Here is a 17,527-nt window from a genome sequence, read left to right as displayed (position 1 = left end):
AGAAAATTGATGTCAGATTCTTTCAGTTAAATTACCACAGGGTTAACAATTGGGAAATCGTGCTCAAACTTTGCTAAATAATAGTGCTGGGCTGGCAGCCCCAGTGCATGCTGGGACCGGCTCCAGGAGCCCCTGTGACTCTGATGGCTGGTCGCCTACATTTCATGCCAGGTTTACCACAATTCATCAGTATCTCATTAAGAGGCAGACACACAGGTGATTTCAATTAAAATGTAATAAAAATAAATAAATCACTCGTATGTCCAGCTCCAGTACTGAAATCAGAACCATGCACTTGCTTTAGATCATACGGCTAGTCCCAGCACTTGCACACAAATGTGTAAGGCTTTGAGAACCAATAAGGTTTTACTTTTTTTTCATTCTCAAAAAGAAGAGAATGTCTTCACAAGCATTTTAACCTTATATTTAGATTTAAATCTAATAAACTATTACTAATAAACTTAATAAGCCAAATTAGTTGATGCAGATGACTTTTTTGGCATTGTGTCGGTTTTATTAGGGATTTTCCCTCATATTGTACACCTCCAGTACTGCAGGGATCATCAAATCTAGCCCTGGTTTTTTGTCTGTGTGTGTGTGTGAGTGTGTGTGTAGCTATGTTAAATAAATAATAGTGACCAGTTCCCCACCACATCTACTGTAACACCAATAATAATAATAATAATGCCAGAGGCAACGCTAATCCGAACTATCGCTAACCAACATCGGGGACTAATTTGAAATGGGAAAAAATACCAAGGAGATGATTATGGAAAGGAAATGCTTGCTCGTGGATGCAACCACATAACATATGCAGAAACAATACCCCAGACTATATTATGAGCCTTAAACCGATGTTTATGTGAGATATAGTGTACTATTGCTCCATATGCTGTATTAAAGGACTATACTTGTGAAATGGCAATAACTGTCATCGATGTCACATATTCACTGCCTGTCAATAGTTTTGGGACAGTGACAGAATTGGTTGTTTTGGATCTGTACTCCAACATATTGTACTTTAAATGAAGCCTTTAAAGTATTTTAAAGTGCGGCTTTAATTAAAGGGTATTTATATCCATACCGAGTGATCCCTGTGGGAATTACAGCCATTTTTATACATACATAGTTTTAGGGGAGTGAAGTAATTGGAAAATTGGCTGCTCAGCGGTTTCTTGGCCAGCTGTATGTCTTTCCATTATAGGTTTATGCACTAGAAAGCAATTATGTTTATGTCAGATATAGCTATGCATCCCATGAAGAATAAAAGCCCCATGTTGATGCACTTATTGTGCTATATTGCAAAGAACTCAGCGGCATAAAAAGTGCTTACAAGACTATTTAACTGATTAAGTTCAAGACTGAGATTAAATAATTGGTGAAGGTGTTTACACATGGCCACAAATACTAACCGTTTGGTAGATCATGAATTCAATGACAGAGCATTTCATAACAAGCCAGGGCCGCTTTGTTTTAACAAGTTTCAGGGGAAAAAACTAAAATAACTTAAATGTGTTTGACAACCTAATTAGGAGCCTATTGTTTCCCCTCAGTCCTAAATAGTTTTGTAACCTTTTTTATGCAGTTGTTTACAATATGGCACAGTAACCACAGTGTGAACTCAAGACTTTTCTTCATGGAATGTACAACTATTTCTGACACAATGTGGCCTAAGAGCCTAAAATAATTAGGGATTAAATCAAATTTAACAGATTGTTCAAATTCTGGGATTGCAGCTGTGTTTATGAACAAAAACCAGCACAAACAGCGCTACCCCAGGACTGACGTTGCAAACCCCAACTTTAAATAAAATAGGCTGGTATCACTGTTGTAACATGGAGAAGAACATTGGTCACAAATCAACCATGTGATCAACTTGTGTGTGTGTGTGTGTGTGTGTGTGTGTGTATACAGTATCTATATGGAGCTAGACAAAACTAATTGTAATTATACATTTCAACTAAAGATTGGATTTTGCAACACTCTACACAAAGTTTTTACCAAATTTTGCTGAAGCACTGTAGCTAGCCAGAAAGATTGTTTGAAAATGTATAGAAATTTTCTCTTGAACACAAGTGTTGTGTAAGTGCTGGCTCTCATGTGCGATGTAGCACAAAGTAACAGACACAGCTTTTAATAGGGGTTGCATTTGCTACCTCAAGATTACCTCCTGATGCGTACAAAAAGCAGCCGTCAATGTTCGTTATGGATGGTATGTTTTGATTTGATCCGGAATCAAAGAGTATACTGTTTCAATACCAGAGCAGCACAGTGCCTATTTTTTGTGCTTATTCTAGTCTTAACATGACTCCGTAAAAAGAAAATCTGACTTTTACCAACATTTGGTCATGAGGGTTATGATAATCTGTCTAACGTTACCTCAGACATTCAACAGATCATTTCCGTATGGTTTGTGTCACACCAGATCCTTGGGAAAACAAACATCACAATGAAAGCCATCTAAACCACTTCAACTTGATTTGATCTAATTGACAAATGGATTATGACATTTGCCAATTATTACTGAATCTCTGCCCAGTCCTGGAAACCCACAATATCGTGTAACATGCCCTTTTAACAAATAACTGTGGGGCAGATGGTCAGCTTGGGCACATGTGTTCATTTTACAGGCTTGCCATTGCTAAATCCACGCATTTGGTGAGGCAGTTCCTTTTGGTGGTGTTCTAAATAATGATTATTTATTTGCATTTGTATTTATTTACACGGACAGTTGACATTTCTGGGGCAGGAAACACATGCTGTTGGAGCAATGCTCATGGTAAGAATATGTTAATTTAATGCCATGTTATGAGAGACATTGATTCAAAGAGAGGGTCATTATGTTTGAAGAGATTTGACATCTTAAAACAGTTAAAATGTCTCAAGAACTCTCCAGCGATCTTCATTATGTTTCATTTAGAATATCAGCAACAGGAACTGCCTCACCAAACATGTGGATGAAAGAATATGTCTTATCATGAATAGTCACGACAGGGGTATTGATTTGGGTTCCTGCAGCTGTCCAGCATTCGTGATTCATGATACAGCACAGCATCATGTTGCTTTTAGGGTGGCCTGTAGCATGGTGGTTTAGATACATGACTGGGACCCACAAGGTTGGTGGTTCAATCCCTGGTCTAGCCACAATAAGATCCGCACAGCCGTTGGGCCTTTGAGCAAGGCCCTTAACCCTGCATAGCTCCAGGGGAGGATTGTCTCCTGCTTAGTCTCATCAACTGTACGTTGCTCTGGATAAGAGTGTCTGCCAAATGCCATTAATGCAATGAAACAATTACAACATAGAGAAACAATTAATTTAGTATTATCCATTTTCTAATATTATTTGTGAGTAATGATTTGTGCACAGAGTGATATGGTTTATCAACAATAACTGTTACTGTACTGAATCAGCATGAATGACAAAAACAACCTGCTTTATCAAATTTAGTTTAAATATACATTTTTTGATAGTGCCATTTTAAAGCATAAGATTTGTGACACAGTAAATTCTTTGGATAGATTTTTCTTTTTTTCATACAAATATTCAAATGATTCATATTATTACATCTGCCTCTTTCAATCTGACCCATAAGGCAAAGGTAGCAGGTCTAACCCTATACGAAAATAATGTGAAAGATTTGTCAAACTACACCATAAAAATATGGGAACAGAGACATGCTGTTAAGAGGAATCCAACCCGGAAGATGGGAAGATAATGAAGGAGAAAGAAGAAGAAATTAGCAGGGTGATTGAGACTGAAGAGCTGAGAATGAGGAGCCAGACAGCTGGTTAAGAAGGCCAGCCCCCCCTGCATTAAACAGGCAGGTCTTTACTCTGACAGAGGGGTGCGAGTGAGCCATGGTCCTTATTGGGTACAGATGTTCATCATTAACCTTATTATTCAGCTGTTTCCTACGGTTTCCTATCGAGTTTCCACGGTTCCCAGACCGAACCTGCCAGGAAGGGGGAAGGGGGGTGGAATGGGAACCAGGGCCGGATTGTGACCAAACCTGGTCCTGTCATTTTTTACCTTCATCAACCTTCACACACCTGGGGAGGGGGAAGGGATTGAGATCTCGGACCAGGTCTAATGTGAACCGGCCCATCAGGCACCTGCCTTATCTGCCAGACCAGTCTGGATGTGGTGGGATGGGGTGTGCATGAGGTGTGTGCTCCAAAGACTCCCAAATTCACAGATTTTGTTTTGCTCTTGCTATTCTGGGGTGCAGTCCAGCCAAGCGATCCTGCAAAGACCAAAACTACAAAGCTTCTTTCCATATTGTCTTTGCTTTGTGAGCATTCTTACTGCAGTGGGAGCAGACTGGGGGTGTGGTTGTGTAACGTTCTGAGCACAGAGTGAGCTATGAAAATGCACTGTGCTCATTACCATTGTTGTAGTTTTAATACAATCATACTTTGAGTGTTCTTGTGCAAGCTGTGTGTGCTAACCCTTGTAGGTGTAAAAATGTATGGCAAAACTCCAGCTCTGAAAAATATGTCTGTCTGAACAAGTAGGTTTCTAATAGATTTTTTTTTTTTCTTCTCTCACGTAAAACGTATCTTTTTAAAGTTACTGTTTGCTTCAGAAAGTGAAATTTTCTTTCTGTGAAATTTTCCCTATTGGTAAATCTTGAAATCTTGAAATCTCACCTCTTAGGAAATATCTTTGTCATATTTAGCAAAATACCTGAGACTGACTCATTTCTTGGGTTTTTGCAGTGAGGGAAACTCTGATACGAGAGTGTATTTGTGTAATCACTGGGATTGGGGAGGAGTGGAGTTGGGCAGACGCACAGAAGCAGGAGGGGTTTGGCACAGACAGCTGTGTCACTGTGTGTAAGGTACGTTATCTTCTTGTGTACAATTTGTATTTTTTCACCATCATGAGCAGACTCAGGTTGGGAACCTGATGAACTTGGGGGATGACTTGCAGCTCCACCTGTGAAATTTTCTTTGGGGTCATTCGGTGAAAGATCAACCAGAGGTTTGGGGAATGACCGTTCCAATTCTACTCAAACTTTGTGTAAATGTTCTTCATACACTCAGTGAGCACTAGGTATTTATTAGACTTATTTTTCTTCTGCTGTTGCCTATCCACTTAAAGGTTTGACGTGTTGTCTGTTCAGAGATGCTCTTCTGCATACCATTGTTGCAATGCGTGGTTATTTGTGTAACTGTGCAAGGAGATCCACAGTTTCTAAGATACTAAAACCACCCTGTCTGGCACCAACAATTATTCCACGGCCAAAGTCACTTAGATCACAATTCTTCCACATTCTGACATTTGGTCTTAAAAACAGCTGAACCTCTTGACCATGTGTCACGGTCGTGTGGGTCCTGTGTGCTGTTCTCTCCCCTTTGGCCTAAGTTCTAACTATTGTTAAACAATAAATTTACTTTGTTAAACTTTCAAAACTTTGTTCTCTGGAATTCTCATGTAACAATGTTTGAGCCACTGGTCATTTTGGTGGAGCCAATCGTCACACCATGTCTGCATGCTATTAAACGAAAAAGTCACTCGCAATTGGAAATTGGGCTAGGAATCGAATTTTGAGCATCATGTCTTTAACAATAAAGCAGAGAAAACCCTGTGCAGTCTGACACAATTTGACACAATCTGACACAGTCTTCTTTCAGATTATGAACTCATAATACTGCTCAGAAAAAAAGGTATGGCCATTCTAAATCATGCCACACTTGCTTTTCTCTATATTTGAAGGTTTCATAAAAAATAATACTATGCTTAAAATAATCAGAGGTGGCACATTTGTGATGTCTCTCAGTTATGAGGTCAGCTGGTTAGGACAGTCTCGTTAAGGCATCGGACCGGGCCTGTGGCAATGTTGATTTGTTTGGCCTCCAAGCCCGTTGCCAACAGCACCGCTATCTGCGGTGGTCACAAATCTCCCGCTCTTTATTCCACCCCTGGGTAGAACTGAATAAACCGTCCTTCAAGACAGACGTTCTGAGAAGTCAACTTTGGGTCATTCCCCACTGACAGGTCTTCTAGGGAGAAATATGCTTTCCAGACCCACCTCAACCCAGCGCTTCCTGCTCCTCGCCTGTTCCCCGTGTTCTCAGACAGATCATTTGGATTGATTACACACAAACACACGGGCCAGACGCACCTGGTAAAGGCACAACCACACGTTCGGCTCCCGGGATTTGAAGATGAGGAATCCGCAGAAGGCCGCTCTTGTTTTGTTTTCACTGAAGTTTTATGGGCAATTTCCCTGACATGTGCGCTACCTTGTAAATCACTGTCTAGTCTTTCCACACAGACAGGACACCTTATTTACTCCTGTGGACTCCCCACTAACATGTAGCAAATGCAATCTCAATTTACTTGATCGATTTACTAGATCCTTAAATCTCACTCGTACAGTGATTATGAGCATTTATAACTCCATAATTCACTTATTTGACATTCATCTGTTTTAAATATTCATAATTTATATATACAGTACTGTGCAGAAGTCTTAGACTTTATTATATATGTTTATTTTTCTGTGTGTTAGTATAAAAGATCACATTTGAGATTTCCAAATATTCATTTTTCAAAATATTTAATTTTAGAGACATTTTTGTGTTAAATTTTTTTTTTAAGTAACATATTACAGTAAGCAATTTACTACTTTTTACAAAGAAACTTGATCAAGGCTGTTTGAGATCAGAAGCAAGGAGCCAACCAAAGTCTGCAGAAGAACTGTGGCAAGTTCTCCAACATGCGTGGAACAACCTCCCTGCTGATTGTCTTAGCCAATGCTGTCCTGCAGTTCTATATCTCAGAGAAGTGATGCAGTTTTAACGCTGAAGGGTGGTATAGTACATTTATTTGGGACCTTTCATTGAATTATTTTTGAAAGAATCTTATCTGTACAGAGTGTTGTACAGGTGCCTAAGACTTTTGCACTGAAACCCCAAAGCAAGATCACAACATTTGCTTTGTTCTTTTGTATGCTGTGTTTTGATAACATTCTGGGGGATTAAGTTTGCACCTTCAACAGTTTAATAGTGTTAAATGAACTGCAGGCAGATCAAGTGCACCATAACTACTGTATTCACAGGCCCTGTTTTACATCTCAATGACATGGCTTACCATGAACTTCTAGAAAAGAAAATGTGGGAGCTAATTTAACCCTTGACATCCCCTCACCTCTACCAAACAGTCGAGCAGAACATTCAAGGTTTAAGGTGTGAGATCACCAATATGTGATCACAATGCTCTCAGCAGAACATTCTACAAATTTTTTTAAAAGCATTCCAAAAAACGAAAGGGTTAAAGGCATCGGTTTAACCCTTAGTGCTCTCCTCGTGTTTCTGCTGCTCCCCAGAAAAGGAAGATAGACACCACGCTGGCGTTAGCTTTGAACCTTTGTGGTCCTAGTTGTTTGTACAGATGTAGTTTTGGTGGACCTCAGAGGATTGTATGACTGAGGGATACTGATCCAGGGAGAAAGGAATGGCTGAAATAGTGTCGGGTTGAGAACACTGGGTCTGATTCAACTCACCGGAGATTTACGTGAATTACGGGGCGGGGGGGAGGGGGTACCTGCATGGAAAGAGGGGGAGGCCCAGGATGTGGGGAGTTTCTGAACAGCATGAATCAGGGAACGCAGAGGTTCACAAGGACATAGAAAGGCGTTAAAGCAGTATGGGCATACACTTAGGGCAGCTTTCACATGCAAGGATTAAGCTTAGTCTTGAGAACTGTATGGAGAATGTCAATTCAACATTTAGTCTAGGTTTGGGAAGTCTGTGAAGCTGGCCCACAAAAAGTGAGGACGCTTAAAATGAAAACAATTCATTATTTTTGAAAATCAAGGGCTAATACAAGTCAGATACTCCGGTTATACTTCTTATTCAAGAATACCCAACAGTTTCATGATATAGAGTGCAGTCCAAAAGTATTTGGACAGTGGTACAAGTATAATTTTTTTGGCTCTGTACTTCAGGTCATTAGATTTCAAATGAAATGATGGATGATGGAGGAGGTTAAAGTGCAGATTATTACATTGACGGTTTAAGCCGGTGGTTTTAATGCCGTGGCTGATCGATGTAATCTCTGGTACAATAATGTCACGGATCGGCAACAAGTTGTCCGTGACATAAAAAAAAAAATCTGTCCAGCAATCTTACTTTTGAACAGTTCCATACACTGGTGCCTCTTTTCCACCACTGAATGTTCCAGTATTAATAGGGCATTTTTTAAGATGTCCCATCGATTAATTTGGGGTCGCTTGTGCCTGATGAGGCAGTGCTATATATATGATGGGAGGGCGGCCTGTAGCGTAGAGGTTAAGGTAAATTACTGGGACACGCAAGGTCGGTGGTTCGATCCCCGGTGTAGCCACAATAAGATCCGCACAGCCGTTGGGCCCTTGAGCAAGGCCCTTAACCCTGCATTGCTCCAGGGGAACATTGTCTCCTACTTAGTCTAATCAACTGTAAGTCGCTCTGGATGAGAGCGTCTGCCAAAAGCCAGTAATGTAATGTAATGTAATGATGCTAGATCCAACTGTGCATCACCCATGCAGGGCTACTGAAGACAGCAAGCTTTGATACCAGACTGTGGGGCCCATCTAAGCAATAGAAGAGTGCCATTTTGGCACAGTTCAAAACAGGCTGTGATGGTAAGTTCACCTACAGAGTATGCATCTCAATTACAAACACAGGTAATCAGACGAATCAATGAAAACAGCTATTAGAATTTACTCAGTACATGTATTTATATTTATATATTCATTTTTGAAAGCTGCCACAAGGCAAAATCACACCTTCAATCACCTAAAATCTATGAATTGTAATAGACTCTGAATTTGAATATGGGATTTCTGAAATGCAAATAATGTGCAGAATGAACTGATCTTAAGACATGAAAAGAAAATTTATTGAGCCAAAAATATACTGGCTCAATACTGGTATCATGAAGTGCTGTCTTGGGACACGGCTGCAGCTTGGAAACACTGTTTGGAACGCAGCTGGATAAGTGAATTCAAAGAAAATAATATGATTACACTTCTAGTTACTTTGTTTTTTGAGTTTTTCTAGTTATAGGAGGTTTTATAGGGAATGGTCATAAAGAGGCTTTACAGAGAAGCAGAAGGGAAACTGGACAGAACCCAGGCCTGAAAGCAAGTGAGGTAAAAAACGACCCAGTGTGGGAGAAAAACTCTCAAACAGCAGTGAGGATAGAAATCCACAAACAGAAAATGGTAAATGGTAAATGGTTGGCATTTATATAGCGCCTTTATCCAAAGCGCTGTACAATTGATGCTTCTCATTCACCCATTCATTCACACACTCACACACCAACGGCGATTGGCTGCCATGCAAGGCGCCGACCAGCTCGTCATTTGGGGGTTAGGTGTCTTGCTCAGGGACACTTCGACACAGCCCGGGCCGGGGATCGAACTGGCGACCAGACGACTGCTCTTACTGCCTGAGCCATGTCGCCCCGCATCTCAGGAGGTCCTCCAGAGGGGGACCCCATCGCCTGCCAGCCGGCCCAGGGTAAAGTAAGGGCAGAATGTATGGCGATAAATGTCATGAGGCATCTCTCTCAGTACATAATCAAATGGGACAAGCATGTTACAGTCCAAGGTATTAAACTAGCTGAGAGTAGGAAGTCCACATGAAGAGAAGTATAATGCTATTGCACAATGCTACTCAGGGGGGAGAGGTGGTGTATCAGGGGTTCTGGGTTGTGTCAAGGTAGGGGCGTGAACCAGGGGAGGAGCAGGGCAGGAGAAGTCCACAAACTCAATGCGTGGGAGGGCCGGAAAACCCAGGGAAGATCATCAGGCAATTAATTCCACTGAGGCCAAAGAACAGGACACCACTGCACCACTGTGAATATTACGCTTGTACAAAGACGACATCTGTTCAACCAACATACGTATAGACAATCTGTGTTCACTAAAATTGATGTTATCCAGGACTGCAATGCAATTGCATCATTGTTCTATGCTCTGCTGCAAAATTCACTTTGGTCAAGGCACTGAATTTGTAGCCTACACCAAGTTAAAATAGGTCCAGGCATGCTTTGTTAGGGTTGGAGGTAAAACCCACGGGATGGTGGATCTCCAGGAACAGGGTTGGGCAGCCCTGCTCTAGCTGTTGAATGAGGTGTGCTTTGTTAGGGTTGGAGTGAAAACCTACGGGATGGTAGATCTCCAGGAACAGGGTTGGGCAGCCCTGCTCTAGCTGTTAAATGAGGTGTGCTTTTTTAGGGTTGGAGTGAAAACCTATGGGATGGTAGATCTCCAGGAACAGGGTTGGGCAGCCCTGCTCTAGCTGTTAAATGAGTTGTGCTTTTTTAGGGTTGGAGTGAAAACCTACGGGATGGTAGATCTCCAGGAACAGGGTTGGGCAGCCCTGCCCTAGCTGTTAAATTAGGTGTGCTTTTTTAGGGTTGGAGTGAAAACCTACGGCATGGTAGATCTCCAGGAACAGGGTTGGGCAGCCCTAGCCAAGACCAGGTTTGTGGCCACTGTTTCACCCTGTTATGCTCCAGATGTCACAAAAGGTATTCTACTCTCTCAAGTTCAGCAATATGCACCTAGTTTGCAAGGTCCCAATGGACACCATATGTCTTGCACAACATGTGCACAGACATCTTAAAATTGTTAAGACCACACCCAAATGACAAAAGCAAATTCATAACAAACAGGAGCAAAAAAGGGTTTAAAGCTTTATTTAAGAAATAATAACGATAATAAATTTCACATGGATTAATGCCCTAATAATTTTCTGATAATACCCATCTCCACTAATTACTTTTAACCAGCACAGCCTGATTTATGAAGGTCAATAGCCTTTTTAATGAATCCCAATATATTCCACCACTTGTCTCCCCAATGCTTACTTGAAGGATATTTGCTGTTTGAGTATTGTGAAGCACCCTATGATTCATTCCATTCGTGCATTATCTGACCTTCCCCATGATGACTGAGTTTGGCACCTTAGACCTCATGTACACCAGTAAAAAAGGTCAAATATGAATGGGAACTTACATCACGTTTTGTTCATATGAATTTCCAGGGGTGCCAGTAATTGTGATGTGTTTTTGAGGAAAGAAATCATTTTCTTTCTTTTTTTTTATTGGATTTTATACAATTTATTTTCTTTGAATACATTTACCTCAATTAAAGGCTAGATTTATGAGTGTAAGGTCAAGCTGATGAGCTGCAGATATTTTGTCAGAGCCCTTTCTGCTCATCTTTGCCATGAATGACAATAATTATGGAGTATTATGGTGTATTATGGAGGGCACTGTAAATAAAATGTCTTAATTTATTTACACATATGTATTCTTTATTTCTATATTTACTGAGACAGTTTTTCATTTCTTTCACTCATTTATTCATTTATGTAATATATTATTTTGGCAGATCTAGTCCTCCATAGGGAAACCACATGCTCAGATACTTAAGTAGTGGCATCTAGATTATTGTAGAAGCTCTGCTGAGAGACGACCATTTCACTGGCTTGAGAAGAAACTGTTCGGATCCCGCAGTGAAGGGAGAAGCAAACTAATGCTTGAAAAAGAAGTGAAGAATTTCTCACGATATGGATAGCATTTTACAAAAAAGCTATGTGTAAGGGATACCGGAATGAAAACAAAACAGTGGTTGCCAGGTCTTGTTCACATTAAATACTTAAATCCAATAAACACCCTCACCGAATGTCAGTTTTTAATAGTTAAATTTCTATGCTTAAAATCAAAGTACCTTAAACTCACACGTCGAAGGCAAGAGTAAATGCTTTGCAAATGCTTTAATTGGCAACTAAGATTAATATTAAAAAAAAACATGTAGTTGAATGTCTGCATTTCTGTGTTCAGCCAAGAAGGAAATTAGTTTGAAGACTACTAATGTGTTTCAGCTGTGGCTGGAAGATTCTGGTGTAGTTGGAACATTGCACTTTGCTGAAGCTTTGTTTGTCCAGCGTAAATGGGCAAATTAAATGCTTTCGGCTAAATGGGCAAATTAAACTAGTCTTTATTTACAGAAGATGTTGGAAAGGAACTTGGATGTCACTTGTGATCAACTTGCATTGCAAGACCTACTGTGCTACATAACACATTACTTTGCATTACATTACAGTACATGTCATTGTTGAAGAAATTCAGGTTAAGTGCACATGTTCACAGGGACGACAGTAACCAGAGGTGGAATGTCCAATCAGAAAGTAAAAGCTGAATTCTCTAGTCAGTTTTAACTCCTGGCTGAAGAATTGTGTTCATTTCAGCAGCAAATCCAGATGACTGGAACAAAATACTGGGGAGGAATTTTACTTTCTGACCCCTGGTCCCAACCAGGAATCAAACCCACCACCCTTGATTTGCAAGCTCAGTTCCCTAATCAATTTACTGCAGTCACCCCACAGAGATGATGGAGCAGGGAAATCTCATAGTGGCCTTCTTCATTGACACGGTGCACTTTAAAAAGTTAGTTAAAAAAGCCCAAAAAAGCCCACTGAATACCACAAGCGATGCGAGACGGTCTTTTAAAGGGAATTCAAAAGTGAAAACGGCACACAGACCACCAGAGTTTGCAAATCTTCCCAATTTGTTTATGTCAGACTAAGTTCTAAAGAACATGTGATCCATGTTTAACCTTCCACTCAATTATATTGTGAAAACAAGCCCTGCAACATGGAAACTACTAGGTTAAAAAGTCTGGACATTTTCAACTGAAATGAAAACACCCTCGCCAAGGGGAAAATAACATAAAAACCACACACAAAATTATAACTCCATAATAAATATTGGCTGTCCTACACCAGAGTACCGCTCCCACTGTGCATCTGCTCAACATATGTGTCGTTTTACGAAAATGTTGCTTTTGAAAACATGACTCCGCTAACTCATTATCAGCTCATCGCTTTCATCTCACTGGTCACGTGGATCCATTAATCTCATCCCGTAACTGCAAAATGCATGTGACGGTGCAGTAGGCCCAGTCTGAGCTATTGGTACTAGTCGGACCGAGCATTGTAAACCACAGGGTGCCCTGGTTCTGAGAGGCCAGAGCACCTAGCTTGTCTGGAATTTGCCACAAGTCTGGTGTGACAGGAGCTTTTTAACCCTTTAATAATGTATTATTTTATCTGCCATTTCTATCCAAAGCAACTTACAGTTGATTAGACCAAGCAAGGAACAATCAAATCTGTTTGCTCAAGGGCCCAACAGCTGCATGGAGCTTATCTTCACTACACCAGTGCTTGAACCACCAACCTTCAGGATCCCAGTCATGAAGCTTAGTCATTAGCTACTGGTTATGAAATATGTGATTAGAATGTTCTTAACTGAACATTCGAATGTTGATGTAAGTCACAACTGCACCTATAAGGGCAGGCGTATGTTATACAATTTTCTCTCAGGTTCTCACACGTCAGGAGCTTGCATGCCCTCTCACACTTTGCGAGGTCATTACCGATCGGGTGGAAGCATAGACTATATGGACTCCTGACCAGATCAGAAAAAACATCATAGATGGAACAACCTCCAAATTGGTCGAAACACAGAATCAGCTTGCAAGACCTCTTACACCTTACGAAGTCAAGCCGATCGTGCCCACCCTAAAGAAAAAAAACTGTTCTGGGTTTTACTTTGTACAGGTTTCACTGGCTAACTCCGTAACTCTGCTTTGTGGAACAGGCCCCAGGTTTTTGGACAAAATGCCATGGAGTTCTTCCTGGAGTTCATAATTCAGAAATGACTCCGGACCCATAGAGGAAAAACAAGCCCATAACAAAGATCCACCACTACATCATCACTGTATGTACTGTAGCTCATCCCAGCATGGCTTGCCTTCTTCTGATGCCAAACCCACTGCTGCTGTACTCATGGTCACCAAGTCATATTTGGCCTAATCTTCACATGACACCCGGTTCCTATCAAAGTTAAATTAACAAGGTTTTTGCCAAATCACTGACACACTTGGTCCAGGGCACAAAATGTACTGCAGCTGCAAAGCTGTTCGAAATTAATCAAAGAATGCTTGTCGCTTTTCTTTGACCCTGGTGACATTTGCATCAAATGCACTTCCCAGCAAAATTGACATGGAGTTCTCGGCACGGTTGTCACGGCAACACCACAGCATTCGGCCGTACGCACATGCAACTGTTTTGCGTGGGCAAGGGGGCAGCAGTCCTGCACCAGTTCAACCTGTAGCCTAGCGGCTAAGGTACATAACTGGGACCCATGAAGTTGGTGGTTCAAGCCCAGGTGCAACCACAATATGATCCATGGAGCTGTTGGGCCCTTGAACAAGGCCCTTGACCCCACATTGCACCTAAGTTGCTTTGGATGACAGCATCAGCTAAATAACAAAACATTATTATTAAGTGTAGGCGCTCATCTTTCCAGATTAGTTGCAGTGCCTTAAGATACTATTTTCCCATCTTGAGAGCAGTCCGAGTAAAACGCAGTACAAAGAGACTACGCACAGCAGGACACATTTAGGTGGTTTCAGCTGCTAGGCGCATCACTGTTTTCCGTCCACTTTGCAGGTGGGATCAATTTCACAGCAGCAGACTGAAGACCGTTTCTCAGGCAAGGACACCACGTGCGCTTTCTACTTTACCTGCTAGTTTAATATGAATACCTCCGCAATTATTTATGTACCTTTTATTTATACAGCTGGATATATTGGTAAGTAATTGTACTTTGCTCAGGTATACAACTGCAACAATGACTAAATTGATGACCCTAATGTCATTCTAAATAAAAAATACAAATAGCAAAGTAATTATCGCACATTATAGAAGGTCACAAGCAGTTAAACTAGTAGCCTCCACTCCTGGTCCTGGCAGGCCAAGGGTCTGCTGGTTTTTGTTTTTGTAACCAGTTCAGACCAAAGAAAACTGAGGTGAGAAAGCATCAAGACCCCAGGACCTCAGTGGGAAACCCAAATTCAGAAGTCTTTGCAAAGTGGGCCCAGCTAGCCCACCCAAACCATGCATGCCATGAGGAATAAATTAAGGTCCCACACTCACTCTTTTAATGAGTAAAATAAACTTTCTCTCATACATTGCGCAACATGGAAATCATTACTTTAGCAAGTGTTTTTAATCGACTAAATGACAGACTGACATGTAAAATCAATTAAAAGACAGAGCCTGGTCACTAGGTATTCTGATTAAAAAGGATTTCTTAGTGAATTGGAAAGCTAATATACTTTTCAGACTTTGTCTTAGAGGCTTTGTGTACATGCCAGTTTTTATCACAATTGATCAATTACAGTTGTTGAAAACATGTTAGAACATGGTTCTGTACTTGTTCAAACACAATGTTCTAACACATTGCAGATGCGATTCATTGCAATTTGTCCTGTTACTGAACAACTGAACTGAACTTTTCACAAATAATGTAGTTTCAGTGACCAGACCATCTTTCTTCAGGGAATGCGTCACACTGCACATTACAGAAACATATGGGGCATGACTTATAAAAAGTATAAGTTGATATGACCTATTACGAATTTTGTAATGTGAATCCAGACCAATGGTGACGGTCTGGCTTACATTCCAAGAGGATGGTCTCAATATATAATGAAGTCCACAATAATGAATAATGAATTACCACTACACATTTTGTAATGTGAATGTGGAATATTTATTCTTCTTTGGTACATATGGTATTAATGGTAAATTGTCCTTCAGCAGAAATATAGTATTAAGAACAATTGACAGCTTGTTACAGTTGTTGTTACCTCTCTGGTAGCTCTAAAAACCCTGTTATATAACCCAGCCAGTATGAGGCTATACTGATCCAGCAGGTGGAGTCATGGCACCCTTTTGGCAGCAGAAATAAATCCGAAAATGCACCACAGAACGACTGGCTGAATGCAAGGAGCAGTGCCAGAGGCCTGGACTTCATCACTAACGGGGACATTTCTGGGAAATGGCTGGCCTTTCAGGAAGGGTTGTTTTGCACCACTGTGCTGGTATACACCAAACTGAATCAATACAGTCATGGAAGTCAGAGGCTCTGTTAGCTGGTAAATAACTTGAGTACTGCGCAGTGGTAATTCATTATTGTGGACTTCATTAAATGGTAAATGGTAAATGGTTGGCATTTATATAGCGCCTTTATCCAAAGCGCTGTACAATTGATGCTTCTCATTCACCCATTCATACACACACTCACACACCGACAGCGATTGGCTGCCATGCAAGGCGCCGACCAGCTCGTCAGGAGCATTTGGGGGTTAGGCGTCTTGCTCAGGAACACTTCGACACAGCCCAGGCGGGGGATCGAACCGGCAACCCTCCGACTGCCAGACGACTGCTCTTACTGCCTGAGCCATGTCGCCCCCTCATTATATATTGAGACCATCCTCTTGGAATGTAAGTCAGACCGTCACCATTAGGAAAATTTGGCCACTCCACAAAGCAAGTCAAGAATTGAGCATCCAGACCAATGGATGGTCCACCCTAATTGATTTTATAATCTTGAAAAACATTCTTGCAAAAAACGTCTCATGCACCACAGATCTGATTTGTGATAAAGTTGGAACACATGTTTTGTGGAAGGGACACCTAATTGTCAATTGTAGAAAGTGACCTTTTAGTCTTGATAAAATTAATAGGCAACATTAAGCCAAATTCACATAGTGACCTGCATTTAGCATCCATTTAAAATAGTTAAGAAACATATTTTCACAATGCTAAGACAGATGGGTTTGATGCATACCATCTTTGGGAGATTGCAATGACACCAGTACTGGCGAAGGAAGTGCTACTGGATATGGAACAATTACCTTTGCGTTTAAGAAATAAAACAAGTAAAACAGACCAAAATTGGTTGCTGTTATTTGTATGTGAACTGGTACTGCAGGTTCAGCTCTTTGTGTTAGTAATGTATGAATGGTCCTTTAAATATACACAAATAAAATGTTTATTGTGCACCACACATAATCCAAGGCAAGACATTATTATTCAAATCAAGTGCAGAATAAAATAAAAAGATGGATAAAAAAATAAACGGTTGCAGTTAATGCAAAAGAAAAGTGTAGTATGGGTCATCATTTAACTAATTTCCCAAAAGAGCGAAACGGTACATTTGCTGTGTAATCCTGTGGACGGACTTCATCGGCCGTGGAGTGCATCATGCTGAATGGCAAAATAAGTAAATAGTCATTTTTGGCAAACTGCTTCATTATTGAATGCAAAGCACCACACACACCAAACTACATACTTCCCAACCTCCAGAGTCCAGTCATCCGCTTTAACATCATGCACTGACATTTAACGGTCTCCACTCAGGAAGGCTGTTAATTCCCAGTGTGTTGCCTTATGGTCGAGGGGGAAATCCCAAAATCCCAAGCACTGCATTCGCAGGCAGCACATTGTCCCGTTCCAAAATAAATACTGTCGAGAGCGCAGTCCCTCTCTGTTTAAGGTCTAGAAGATTGGAGTAATTTGTTTTGTTGGGACTTGAAAATGACACTAATGCCAATACGTTAAGTGTGGTATATTATTTGCGTAACCGCTGCCATGCGTAACCCGACGACGGAAT

Source organism: Conger conger, chromosome 14 (genome assembly GCF_963514075.1).
Source record: "Conger conger chromosome 14, fConCon1.1, whole genome shotgun sequence".
NCBI lineage: Eukaryota > Metazoa > Chordata > Actinopteri > Anguilliformes > Congridae > Conger > Conger conger.
This window is presented reverse-complemented; position numbering follows the sequence as displayed.